Raw genomic sequence first — 12,092 nt, forward strand, 5'->3', positions numbered from 1 at the left:
TTAAGATCCACAAGTTTAGTTATATTTATATATATTTTTTATCATTTGAAATGTCAATTGAAGCATATGGACTTGGATTTTAATTTCTAGCTTTAGGAAACTATTTCCACTGCTTAGTGAACAGAAAATAAAAAAGGAGTGTGGCTGTATCTATCCAACTTCATTATCAGTAGTGGAAAAACTGTGAACACATTGCCTATGCAGAAAGCCAAGAATGGTGTGGTTCTGGTTAAAAACATATGATCCATCGCACTGAATATGAACTCATAATAATTCAAGTTCACTACCTTTATCTCCTGAATTCCATGAGGCATAATCACAGTCCCCAGCAATACTACTTGTCTTAGTCTGTTTTCTGTTACTTATAACAGAATACCTGAAACTGGATAATTTATATAGAAAAGGAATTTATGGAGGCTGAGAAGTCCAAGATCTAGTGATCACATTTGATGAGAGTCTTTTCCCTGGTAGGGACTCTCTGCAGAGTCCTGAGGCAGCACAGGGTGTCACATGACAAGGGGGCTGAGCATGTTAGCATGCTAGCTCAGGTCTCTCTTCCACTTTCTAGAAAGCAACAAGTTCCCTTGTCATAATAATCTATAGATCCATTAATACATTGGTCCATGAGTGGATTAATCCACTCTTAAGGACAGAGACCTCATGTTGTAAATACTTCCTAAAGCCCACACCTCTCAATATGGCCACATTTAAGATACAATTTCAACATGAGTTTTGGAGGGGACAGTCAAATCATAGCACTATTTAAAGTTGTTTCTTTCTGGACTAATACCCAGAATCTACAAGAAACTCAAACAAATGAGCCAGAAAAAAACAATCCCATCAAATAGTGGGCTAAGGGCATTAATAGAAAATTCTCAAAAGAAGATATACAAACAGCCAACAAACATATGAAAAAATGCTCAACGTCACTAATGATCAGTGAAATGCAAATCAAAACCGCAATGAGATACCAACTTACCCCTGTAAGAATGGTCATAATAAAAAAATAATAGACGTTGGTGTGGATGTGGTGAAAAGGGAACACTTCTACACTGCTGGTGGGAATGTAAACTAGTACAAACCATCATGGAAAACATGGAGATTACTTAAAGAACTAAAAGTAGATCTACTATTTGATCCAGCAATCCCACTACTGGGTATCTATCCAGAGGAAAAGAGGTCATTATATGAAAAGATACTTGCACATGCATGTTTACAGTGGCACAATTCGCAACTGCAAAATGTGGAACCAGCCTAAATGTCCATCAATCAATGAGTGGATAAAGAAACTGTGATATAGATATATGTGTGTGTATATATACACTATATATACACACACATATATCTATATATGTATATATAGATATANAGAATGGTCATAATAAAAAAATAATAGACGTTGGTGTGGATGTGGTGAAAAGGGAACACTTCTACACTGCTGGTGGGAATGTAAACTAGTACAAACCATCATGGAAAACATGGAGATTACTTAAAGAACTAAAAGTAGATCTACTATTTGATCCAGCAATCCCACTACTGGGTATCTATCCAGAGGAAAAGAGGTCATTATATGAAAAAGATACTTGCACATGCATGTTTACAGTGGCACAATTCGCAACTGCAAAAATGTGGAACCAGCCTAAATGTCCATCAATCAATGAGTGGATAAAGAAACTGTGATATAGATATATGTGTGTGTATATATACACTATATATACACACACATATATCTATATATGTATATATAGATATATCTATATACATATATCTATATAGTGTATATATATGGTATATATATACATAGTATATATATACATGGTGTGTATATATATATATGGTGTATATATATATACACAATGGATTACTACTCAGTCATAAAAATGAATGAATTAATGGCATTTGCAGAAACCTGGATGGGTTTGGAGACTATTATGCTAAGTGAAGTAACTCAAGAATGGAAAACTGAACATCATGGATTCTCACTCATAAGTGGGAGCTAAGCTATGAGGATTCAAAGGCATAAGAATGATACAATGGACTTTGGGGACTCGGGGAAAAGGTGGGATGGGTGTGAGGGATAAAAGACTATAAATTCGGTTCAGTGTATACTGCTCAGGTGATGGGTGAACCAAAGCCTCACAAGTCACCACTAAAGAACATATGTAACAAAATACCACCTGTTCCCCAAAAACTTATGGAAATAAAAAATAAAATAAATTTGTTCCTTTCTTTCCCTTTTGTATCCACTAAGCTTCTTGAGCTTTTCTCCTCCAACCCTACCCACATCCCTGGAAACATCTTCACTATATATGTTTTACGTGTTACTGAAAGAAATCAGGAAGGTAAAATCAGATTCATTTTAATGAATGAATGAAACAAAAATACATTAACATGGCTATAATGAAGTGACAGGTTTCAGGACTCACTACCTCAAAGTATGGCACCTTGGCATTTGAGGAAGCAGCAGAAGTAGAAACATCACTCTCACCTTACCCTGCCGTTCTCTCCCGAAGCAAACCATAAAAGAAAGCTCTGAACTTACTCTAAAGCAGGGCCATAAAGCCTTTACTTCAGAGTTCTCTTCCTCTCCCCAAAGGAAATAAAATATCCTTATCATCAAAGACACAGAAAAGTTGAGAAGAACCTGAGCAAACATGCCTTGCTAAGTTCCCCCCTGCCTAGTTTATTACCATTAGATCACATCCTTTGTCCTCTAATCATTTTTCTCCATAACTATCCATTCATCAAATTCAGCATAATATACACAGGTTTCCCTATTTTGGAGGGTCTTCTTTTCTGAATGCTACAGTATCATGTAAAATTTACATTCAATACATGTGTAGGTTTTCCTCTTTTTCATTTATTTTTGTTATAGCTGCTTCTGCCATGAACCTCATGATGAGTAAAGAAAAGGTATTAGGCTTTTCTTTTTTATTTTTGGTTCTACAGAAGACAGAAAGAAAAAAACAAATGAATATTTCAAGGACTTGTTATGACTATAAGATAAATATTTATATTAATGTTTTAATTTATTTTTATTCACTTCAGGCAAAGATATGAGTTTAAAACCATCAATAGATACAGTTCCTTTTCAAAATCTCTCCATATGGTTGAACATGTAAAAAAATTGTTTCTGCTGTTAGGGGGCAATTAGATGAAAGCATTGATTAACATAACCTATAAGTGGAAAAAAAGTAGATGGGGGTTAGTGGAACGAGTCTACCTAAATATGAATGGCCTAATGGGTTCTTAATTAAATCTGTATGCCAAAATTAAAGATTTTCTACTAATTAGAAAATGAAGAAAGTTAACCCAGTAAAATATACAGAATTTTGAAATATCTTTCAAAATTTTTATGAAAGTATCAAATTACTAGAGAAAAAAATAAATACACACACACACACATACACATTTGTGTGGGAGGCATGTCAAAAACTTGACTTCTTCAATGGTCTCATTAAAAGGCTGCAAAACCTCTTGATTCTTTTGAGATAGTCTAGATAATTGAGTAAAGATAAGAGTTCTTATTTGGACAGAAGTCATATCATCTAGGATAAGAATACAATGAATATAAATTCTACAAAACTAAAGTTGAGGTTCTTAATAACAGTATAGCACACACTGATGAAGAAATGGCAGGGGAATCCCCATCAAACTAATATGACTTTGAAAAATACTTTTTATCTGATGTCAACTTTCAATGTGTCTTTATTGCAAAACAAACAAGCAAGCGGGGGAAAAACAAACAAACAAACAAACAAAACCTGTAGTGGTCGGGGACGATGAACGATGGCTTACACCTGTAATCCCAGCCCTTTGGGATGCTGAAGCGGGTGGATCACCTGAGGTCAGGAGTTCGAGATCAGCTGGCCCACATGGTGAAACCCCATCTCTACTAGAAAAATACCAAAGGGGAAAAAAAAAAAAAAAAAAAGCTAGGTGTGGTGGCACATGCCTGTAGTCTCAGTTACTTGGGAGACTGAGGTAGGAGAATCACTTGAACCCGGGAGGCAGAGGTTGCAGTGAGCTGAGATGGTGCCACTGCATCCCAGCCTGGGCAACAGAGTGAGACTCTGGCTCAAAAACAAACAAACATCTGTAGTGCTTGTGCGCTACGGGCAGAATTTCACTTGGTTTAATATATTGTAATACCACGTTCAAACAATCCAGTAATCACGTCTTTGACACAAATGAAAAAAAAAAAAATACTCCTGGCTTTCATGTAATCTTTCTTTTGTAATTAAAAGAGACTTCAATGAGTTTGAAATTTAGTTCTTATTTTAGTTTTCTTTGCTTCTCAACTAGAATGGAAGGATAATGAATGGATCTCAGTAAAAACACTTCATATCTGTCAAATTATTACATTAAGGATAAGTTTGTAAAAGGTAACACAATGACAACCCTAGAATAACACATTTACTGCTCAATAAATAAATATGAGCTTTCGTGTTTTCGCTGCTTTGTATTTTCTGTTTCTATTTTTCTTATTTAGTATGTCCTTTGGTCTGGAAGCTCAGGGGTTCTAGAAAATATTCCTGACAAAATATAAGAATTTATTTTCTGAACTCCAAGCTTTGACCATGACTCAAAATTCCTGATTCAGATCTATTGACTTTGCTGAACAAAACATTATACAGAATAGTCTCTAGACTACCTCACTGAAGTAATTCCTACCCTCAGCTTGGATTAAAAAACACCTAACAGTTTTTGACGAAACCCCGTCTCTACTAAAAAATAGAAAAAATTAGCCGGGTGTGGTGGCGGGCGCCTGTAGTCCCAGCTACTCAGGAGACTGAGGCAGGAGAATGGCGTGAACCTGGGAGAGAGAGCTTGCAGTGAGCCAAGATGGCGCCACTGCACTCCAGCCTGGGCGACAGAGCGGAACTCCGTCTCAAACAAACAACCAAAAACAAAACAAAACATCTAGCAGTTTTTAAAAGAGAAAAGAAAACAGGAGGAGGAAATGCCTGGGCTTCTGTGGACAAGAAATTTGTAGATGTGGCACCAATGATCTTTTCCCCTAATTTTACCCCCAGAAAAGGGCATTATATAGCTTTGGGCAGGTTAATCAACATCAAATTTTGGGCAGGTTAATTAACATCAAATCCTGTGTACTGCTCTAGCTGTAAGAATGAACATGGCTGCAGATATTTGTGATTTTTCTGATCCTTCTTGGATTCTGACAGGCTGTTTTAGGGGACCACATAGGGACCTTACTTAGCCTTACTATACTCTGCATAAGAAGGTTTTACACCACAGCAGCTCCTACTCCTGGAGAGTGTTCCGTCCTTACTCCATTACCTGACACGGTTCCCACTGCAGTCATGCCTACCAGAAGCAGGCTTTCTGAATGCTCCTACACCCTGAGGCTGTTACAGCAAAAGTAGGTGCTTGCCTTTTAAACCTCCTTTATTCTTAACAACCAGTCAGAGGAGAACTAATGACTCAACCACTTTATGTAACACAGGAAATCATATTACCCTTCTAGTGTGGCCTCCCTATTTAAAACAATGCACACTAAGTGCCTAACCTTGGATACATTCAATACTGGGTTTTAATGTCTTTTCAAGGGCATGCGATCACAGAAATATTCTGCTAAGAATTCTCCACAACTTTAGGTTGCCACTGTTTCCCTTTTCTTCGTTCTACTAAGAGGATATAAGCACAGGAAGAATTTTATGAGATGTTCAGTGAAATACATCTTCAGAACTAAAGTGTTTAGAAGTACATAGAACTCAGGGCTAACTAGATTTCCTACATTATGCAAAATATTCTCTGAAAATTTTGCCAGTTTCCTTTTAGGGGAGGAGGAAATTGTCAATTGTGTGTTTTTTAAAAATGACTATTTCATAAAATGATGAATAGTTAATATGTACCATGAAGTATATATAATTCTTGGGTAATTTTCAAGAATTGGTTCTCATCTTCAGAGCCAATACTTTCCTTTTAATTATTCATCTAAATGAAATATATTTAAATTTAAATCTTTAGCTTGAAGGGGAACAAGAATCCTGTGTACTGCTCTAGCTGTGACCAAACCAATTATGCTAACATCAGCATCCAATGATTACAGTAGGAAACATATTATCTTCTTGACATGCATGGGTTGACTTAATTCTTACAAAATCTCTATGAGGTAGGCATCACTGTACACTCACATTCCATAGGTGAGAACAATTTGATGTTAATTAACCTCCTCAAAGCTATATAATTCTCTAAGAACTGAATCAGAATTCAAATGAAATCTTTCTGACTCCAAAATGAATGTAAAACATACATAATGTAGCCCCTTCTAAAGGATATTTCTCAGAGCGTCAAGGTTGCTCTTACAGATCAGACACCTTTGTAGAATATTCTAAGGTCCACATCCAAACATATTTCCATGAAGTATCTATGGAAATACCTAAAATTGATCTTTCAAATGGTAGTATCTGGTTTAAGGATCACTCCTTGTTTTATATAACCCTTAGTGGGTGTATTAGTTCATTCTTACACTGCTATAAAGAATCACCTGAGACTGTCAAATTTATGAAGAAAGGAGCTTTAGTTGACTCACAGTTCTACAGGCTTAACAGGAAGCATGACTGGAAGGCTTCAGGAAACTTAAATCATGGTGTCAAGGAATCTTTGGGGTGTTGCTTTTCCAGCTGGAAATTCTGTGGCCAGTGACACCTTTGCCTAAGTATTGCTCAGGTCTGCTGGGCTCTTTCCACCCACTCGGCCTGGCAGCCTACGCTCAGCTGTGCCACTGGCCAGGATCCCACACCTGCCAAGGGAGAGCCAGGTATGGAGCAGCGAGGAGTGTGTGAGCAAGCATGGGGTCTGGCCACTGCCTACAGCCAGGCATGCCAGCTGCGGCAAGGTGGGCAGCTCCAGGAACCAGTACAGGTGCCGGCTCTGTGTGAGGCTGTGACTGGACCAGGTATACAACAAGCAGCTTTCACTGGGAGCACCACAGAACTCAGGGCACCTGGACCCTTGGAGACACCAGGAACCGCAGATCCCCAAAGAGGGTGTCGCTGCCCTGGCTCAGAGGGCCCCTAGGTCTGGGCTCCTGAAAGAACTGCAGCTCTTCTCTCTTTCTCATTACCTGCAACATGGCGAGTGGGGTGGCATGTTTCAGTACTGTTTGTGTTACAGCTCTTTTAGTCGGGTCCTGAGTTCTTGTCCTGCAACCAGAAAAAATTAGGTACGTGGACAACTGGAGGGTGAGCAAGGTGAAGCGGAGCTTCACTGAGCTGCAGAACAGTTCTCAGGAGACCCGCAGTTCCACATGCAGATCATCCTGACAAGTGTCCAGTTCTCCGCAGAGAGGAGACCTGCGGTGGGTGGATCCTTCCCGCAGCTGGTAGTCCCAACATCTGTCCAAGTCTGGCTGAGTCTGGGGTTTTCATGGGTTCCAAAGGGAGGAAATGCATGCTGATTGGTCCATAGGGGATCATGGGAGGGCCTGGAAAAAGCAACATAAGCTCACTCCAGGCCGGGGACTCCACCCAGAACTGGAGGCTGGCTCCCAGGCTTGAAAGTGGGGTTTCACCAGGGACTCACCCCTTCCCACCCAGAAGCCTGCCTGCCACCATCAACACACCATCCACGGCGCCCAGGCTGCTCATGCTGAGTGGTGCCTGCAGGGCTACCCCAAGCCACCCTCAACCCCCTTGGCCTCCCTCCCATGCTAGTTTGTACCCAAAGTCCAGAGGGGACCAAGGTGACAGGGGGCTGGTGTGTTGGCATTGCCCCGAGCATGCACACACCTGGCCGGGTTGCAACAGTGCCTGGGCTCAGCTTCAACGTTGCTCCCAAATCAGAGTGGGCACCAGGAGTGGGGAGAGGCCAGGCAGCAGAAGCAGGCATTTCCGAGTCTGCGGGGGAAGGGGACTTCCCAAGCCCCTGAGATCACAAGGATGCCCTGGTTCTGCTGCCCCAGCTGCGCAGTTGCAGCTGTGCCTGGGAGTGCAGAAGCGGGCAGGGCTCCCGCCAGTTCCCAGCTCCTGCTGGCTCTGCAGAGTGTGCAGCCCCAGCCTTGCCTCACCCACTGCAGCTGATGTCCCTCCCCCACTGCCGTCAATGGCAGAAGGTGAAGAGGAAACAAGGATGGAGCAAGAGGGTGGGGGATGTGCCATACACTTTCAAATTATCAGATCGCATGAGAACTCACTATCACGAGAACAGCAAGGGGGAAATCCGCACCCATGATCCAATCACGTCCCACCAGGCCCCTCCCCTGACATGTGGGGATTACAGTTAGAGATGATATTTGGGTGGGGACACAAAGCCAAATTGTATCAGTGGGAGTATATTGAACCTTGCCTGTTAATTTGCTCTCTCTTCTCACATACCTCTTTTTCTTTCATCCTGTCTCAGGAAAATAAATATTCTTCCTTCTTGCTTAGGAGTATTGCCCTCCCTTTCTGCTCCCTCCAAGGGCTCCAGTAGTGCTCCTGAGTGCTCATGACTGGGCCCTTGCTTCTAAGTCTCTCTTTAACTATAGCTACTTGGTCTTTCCCTGCTTCTTACATTCCATCTGTTTGGGCAACAGGCCTCAAAGTTAAAGAATTATATAAAACACTGCTCTAGCATTTTGCTCTCTCAAATAACCACCATCCCTCTTGCATCTTGAGTCTCTCCCTTTCTCCCTCCTACAAACATAGTGAGCTACCTTGCTTTAAACTCAGGCTATCAGATAAGATCTGGGCATTTTTGCCTTTAACCTGAAACCATGTCTCCCACTTATCGAGCCTCAGTCCTTCAACCAGTCAGGATGTAGGTTGCTGTAGTGTTTCTAGAAGCTGTGAAGAACTGTTTTTTACTCTACAAACCATTTGGTGATGAACAAGGTTTGGTTAGCCCCCTTATTTGATAATATGCTTCTCATAGTTATGTGACAATGTCTAAGATTTCACTAACAATATAGTGCAAATGAACTAGCTTGCTCTCAATGTACACTGGTGAATAAGATCATTGGTGAATAAGATCACATATGAGTTATATGATAATGCATAAGATTTCACTAACATAACATTTCTTACTATGTATGGCTTTTCTCAAGCTCACTGATCCAAGGGCTAATAATTCTTCCTCGTAATTCACCCTTAAAGAGCTATAGTTTTGATTTTCTAGCCCGTCTTTCATGTAAATGCAATCATGTGAAGTACATTTTATAATTCCCATTATTCTCATTTTTCAAGTGAGAAATCTAAAAGCTAGTAGGTTCTAGCAATTTTCTTAAGGCCACATATTTTGTACAAGCATTCAAGATTACAGAAGTATCTGTGTCCATAATCTTTCTGGAACACCGTGCTTAAATGTTTTCTGCAAATAAGAAAATTAAAATGGTTTCTGCAAAAGATTATTTGCTCCTATTAGCTCTTTGTTCTTTAAACAGGTATATCACTTAGGACTCTTTCAGTTACAAGTAACAGTAAATACAATTTAGCTTAAGCAAGAGCATTGACTAATTTGGCTGAAAGTTCTAGTATCAATTTCTAGAGAAATATGATATCAATGTTAAGTATCTCACCTCCAGACAGGATCCATTGTGTCCAGGATTTTGCCACTTAAGATCATTGATCTTATTTTGCATAACTCTAGGAACAAAAGAAAAAACCCTTTCCATAAAGCTCAAAAAAGTCCCATAATGAAGTTTTGGGAGCTCCTTTTAGACCTGAAGGATGAGAAACTGGTCGTTACCTTTGTAGGAGAAAGTTCCAGGAAAAGGAAATAGTATGTGGGAAAATCCTAAGGTAAAAATGAGCTCAGGTTCTTCATAGAACTGAGAGAAGCCCATTTACAACAAGAGGAAGATAACCAGGAAAGGAGTGGCAAAAGATGAAGGTGGATTAGTTAAAAAAAAATACATATGGCATATATATATACACACATGTGTGTGTGTGTGTGTGTGTGTATGTGTGTATATATATATATATGCCCACATACATATATATGGGCCATTTGAACCTCATAAGACATGGTAAAACCTCGCTTTTTCATTTAAGGTTAATGTCTAGCTGGTAGGGGATCTTAAACAAGGATATGATTTTTTTCTCATTCAGAATTTGAGAAGATTAATTCTTGTGAATATTGGAAATGGGCAAGTTTTAGAGGATCAGCTAATAGGGAATTTCAGCTAGCCATGAGAAAAAAGCTCATAGCTTAGATTGAAGTGGCAAGCGAGGGTTGGAAGAAGTAGAGAGAACTAAGAAAATTAGGAGGCAGATGATTAGGGCTTAGTAATTACTTGTGTGCGGTGGACCTTTGTCTAGGGGGATAGTGTAAAAGAGACTAATAATTTGAAACAAAACAACAGATATTTCCTGATTGCCTGGGAGACTTGACATTTTTCAATACCTCTAAGCAGAACTTGACTTCCTCAATGCCACAGTCCAGTCAACTTTATCTATAAACTCCTAGTTGCTTCATACTTTTATATTACATGCCCAGGACCTGAAAGTTGTTGAGTTTGGGTTTTCCTTTATAGAAAGAAAAAAAAAAAGAAGGGCCTACTACTTAGTCCTTACAATCATCAAAATTTGTCAATTACCAGAGCAGTTACAAACAAAGACTCATAGCTGTCAAGGGGATGGAAGGAGAACCAAGAAAGGCTTGTTGTATTTCATTGAACCAGTGAAGATAGTGTTTTAAGAAGGAAGAGATTCTCAACCGTGCAGAAGTTTTGCTCAGAAAGCAGTCAAGATGAGAGATCAAACATAGAATGGAAGATGTTCAAAATGTCTGATGATATGGTAACACAGAAGATAAAAACAAAGGTTATTAAAACATATCAGTATAAATATTTGACTTAGAAAATGAAAGTTGCTGGTTGTAATGGGCTGAACCGTGTCACTCTAAAAATTCAGATGTTGAACTCCTAAATTACAATATCTCAGAATGTGACTGTATTTGGAGATAACGATCTTTAAAGGGATAATTAAGTTAAAACACTTTCACTAGGCTAATCCAATTTGACTGGTGTCCTTATAAAAAGAGAAAATTAGGGCACAAACATACATAGAAGAAAGACGATGTGAAGACAGGAAGATGGCCACCTACAGCCAGGAAAAGAGGCTTCAGAAAAAGTCAACTCTGCTGGCATCTTGATCTCAGACTTATAACCTCCTGTGAGAACATAAATTTATGTTATTTAAGCCACCCATTCTGTGGTACTTTGTTGTGGCAGCACTGGCAAACTAATACACTGGTGATTTTAACAAAAGGCACGTCGGTAAAGTGATTTGAGTGAGAAGAAGAACTAATAGGAATCAAGAAAATAAGGAAAGCAAGTTTCTTGGTTTTAACTTTAAGAAGCTTATATGTAGCATTGAATTATCTCTTACACATTCAAAATCCTATCTAAAATTGAAAATTAAATATGCTATGTACAGATTTCTATGAAAGATAAAGAGTATTTAATTTTGATTTTGGAAAATGTTTTATATGCATGGATATTTGAATGTGTGCATCTTTACTAGAAAATATTTAATGTTTCCTTAAGATACTCTAATTTGAGATAAGTAACATTCAGATTGGGGCTAGGATGAAGTTCTTTTCACTTCCTGTAAGGAATATTGTAATAGATTATGGCCAAATTTAGACATTATATTTTCTAAATCAAGCATAGGCATACATTTTGTATTGCCTTGCCTGATAGCAGGACACACAGTGGAAATTAGAATGATTCCCAAACATCTGTGCCATGTGGTTATTGTTGTTATTTAGGGAGTTATAAAGATCTATGAATAGGATAAGGCAAGAAGGAAGTAAAACATCTTATCCAGTGTAAGGGCTATTATAATTAAGGGATAACTCTTTTATAAATAGAAAATAACACTATCATGCGGAGTGAAGACCAAGATGTCAGACAAATGTAAGGACACAGGCAAGTTCAGCCCACACCAGGGAAGCAACAGGAATGATATGTGTACTAGGCTTATGCATATGACTTCCCAGCCAGCCAGAAGGGGCTTCAGTAAGCTGACAGCCAAGTGTATAGTTTAAGTTAAAATTTCTGTTTCAAGTCTTGTAGAAATGAATGTAGCTTGAATCACACAAACTTTTTTTTTTTTTTTTTTTTTTTTTTTTTTTTTTTTTTTTTT

This window comes from Rhinopithecus bieti, unplaced genomic scaffold (assembly GCF_001698545.2).
Source record: "Rhinopithecus bieti isolate Rb0 unplaced genomic scaffold, ASM169854v2 scaffold_17939, whole genome shotgun sequence".
Taxonomy (NCBI): Eukaryota; Metazoa; Chordata; class Mammalia; order Primates; family Cercopithecidae; genus Rhinopithecus; species Rhinopithecus bieti.